The following is a 2,964-nucleotide window of genomic DNA, read 5'->3' on the forward strand; positions in this document are numbered from 1 at the left end:
CATTCATTTTCATTGGCAGGATTGGACACGGTAAGTCCACTGTTGTGAAAGCTATTTCCGGAGTTCAAACGAAAAGCCATTTTTTAATGCAATGCCACGACAGCAGCAGCAACAACCTATCTGCCAATGCCACAACAGTCGGGCTATCCACCATAACCTGGTCCACCTGGTTACCCTTCACAACCTCAACATCCAGGCTATCCTCTACAACAACCAAGTGCACCAGGTGGTTACATGAGTCAAATGATGCCAGCAACACAACCTGGACATGCGCCAATGCCCAGTCAGCCACCCATGCCGGGTCAACCCCCAATACCCGCACGTCATGGTTATAATGTATGCTAATACAACTAATACAAATATTACTGATGATTATTTTTGTATTATTTTGTTTAGCAACCACCTGCACCTGGTACTGGTATATATCAACAGCCGCCACAGTAGCCCAACGCCGTTTAGATCCCGATCAGATGCCTAATCCGATAAGCGTTATCGTTGAAAATCAAAATAGCGCTGGTGGTGCTTTTATTACTAATGAACAGGGTTTATTACCACCATTGGTGACCACAAAATATGTGGTACAAGATCAGGGTAACTCCTCGCCACGTTACGCTAGGTATTGATATTCGAAATTAATTTTTTGTTTGTCAATTACATTGATCTTTCTCGTTTGCAGGCCTTTTTTTATTGCATACCTGCAACAGCTGATTTATTAAAAACAACATCTTTGTCCTTTACACTTACCATCTCACCAATGGCACGCACGGTTGAGGGTGAATATGAGCCACCCATTGTAAATTTTGGTGAAATGGTTCCAACTAGATGTAATCGTTGCAAGGCTAATATGCAATTTGTAGATGCTGGTCGTCGTTTCCAATGTCTAATGTGTAAAGTAACAACAGATGGTAAAAAAACTCTTTCACTTTTACTTGTGTTCATTGATCCATATTTTTTCTCAACAGTGCCAACTGAATATTTCCAACATTTGGGCCACACCGGACAGCGTGTCGATAAATAGGAACGTCCTGAACTTGTATTGGGTACATGAGTTTTTGTGTAAAAAATATTTGGGTACCGATTGCTCTCTAGGTAGAACCTCAACTCATATCCAACATCAATGCCTCGCATTCAATTGTGGACGCTGAACGCACTACATTGGGTTCACACAGTATGGACAAACATATTGTTGAATCCAGTAGTAGGGCCACAATTTCAAATGATGGGGCAACCATTATGAAACTATTGGAAATTGTGCATCCATCCGTAAAACTCTAGTCGACATCGCCAAATCTCAAAATGCTGAGGTAAGTTTTTTGTTATATTAGAATGTGTAGAATAAAAATGTTTCTCCTATCAGGTCGGACATGGCACCACTTCAGTAGTACTATAAGCATGTGAAATCTTAAAACAAGTTAAGCCATATGTTGAGGAAGGCGTGCATGCACGTATCATCATTAAAGCTATACGCAAAGCATTAAAATTATGCATGACCCAAATATGACATGGCTGAACTAATCTAAGCTTTTTATGCTCTAATTAAAATAATATTCAACAATCTCGTAAAGTTTGCAAAGAATTTTAAAGCAACGATTTTATCAATAATTTTTAACCAAAATTTATAAAAGAGATGTATAACAAAAAAATATTTTGAATATAAATAATTGCTTTTACGTTTATAGATGGACCAATGTATAGTATTTGTGTTTGCTGGGTTGAGCACATATGGTCAAAAATTAAAAAACAGTTGTTGTTGTTTTTTCCCGAACCGTTTCAAAGTTCTTTTTTCACGTCATCTTCTGGGGATTTCTTTAATGATAAATATGCAGAAATAATATACATATTAACATTTTGATACTTTTTTCTAACACTTTCTAACAATTAACATGAAACTGACACATCATACAAATTTTTTATTTACTTACATTAATTGTATTATAATTAAATTAACTATTGCACTTTATTTTAACAAATATACATAAACAGTGCGCACTTGCATTTTTGTTTACTTTGATTTACATCTCTGAATAACAGCTGAGTAGACGCTGCTGATATTGTGAAAGTCTTCTTTGAAATTTAGTATGTTGTGTATTTGTTGTTGTATTCGTATGCTTTCAAGAGACATTCTCGTTTTTTCTCTTTTTCGACATCTAATATTTCAACATTTGAAAAGTCCGCTACGTGGTTGCTCTTTGTTAAGTGATGATACGTATACCCAGTTGTCGTTTGGTTGTGCCAATATAACATTTTCCACATTTATCATCATCGCGACCATTGCATGTTATTTTGTAAACCACATCGTTTTGTTGATCTTTTGGGATTGGGTCTTTAATTTTTGTAAAAATATAATTTTGTTCTTCGGCTTGTTCGCGTAATTAATGTTTTTGTTGTTTATTGTTTTATGTAGTATTTGATTGTCTGTAAGACCGGGTATGTATGTTGCACCGATGTATTTTTTGTTGGTGCTGTCCGGCGGTAAATTGTCGCGTTTTTGACTAATTCTGTTTATTGTGTTTTGAATTAATCTATCAATGAGGGTGCTTGGATAGCTATTTTTGAATAATATATTCTTTATTTTCTTCATGTTTTCCTCAATGTCCTGTTCATCACTAAGTAGCGCTACTTTTCTAATCATACTAGTTGCCGTATTAATGTTTTGCTTCCATGGGTGGTTTGAGTGATAGTTAATTAGTCGGCCCGATGCGATGGATTTAGTATACCAGTTCATTAGTAACCGTTTCTTTTTTTCTACTTACTTCTACATCTAGGAAGGCTATTTTATTTTCCTTTTCTTTTTCCATAGTGAATTTTATGCTTGTATGTTGCGCATTTAATATTTTTAAGATGTCTTCCGCGTCCTTGGTTTTTATGATTGCGAATACATCATCTACATACTCATTGATGTTTTTGATGTATATGTCCTTTTCTATTAATTCAGCTATGCTGTCGTCAAATATTTTGTCCAAT

At 35.6% G+C, this 2,964-nt stretch overlaps 1 long non-coding RNA gene across 1 annotated transcript; it reads left to right on the top strand.

Annotated features, from left to right (window-relative positions):
* Positions 1-323: 323 nt before the first annotated feature.
* Positions 324-1,101, top strand: LOC137242448 (uncharacterized). The gene is made up of 3 exons (XR_010950246.1): positions 324-616; positions 677-905; positions 963-1,101. It is a non-coding gene; the product is annotated as an uncharacterized lncRNA (long non-coding RNA).
* Positions 1,102-2,964: the final 1,863 nt, after the last annotated feature.

This window comes from Eurosta solidaginis, chromosome 2, assembly GCF_040869045.1.
Source record: "Eurosta solidaginis isolate ZX-2024a chromosome 2, ASM4086904v1, whole genome shotgun sequence".
Lineage (NCBI taxonomy): Eukaryota > Metazoa > Arthropoda > Insecta > Diptera > Tephritidae > Eurosta > Eurosta solidaginis.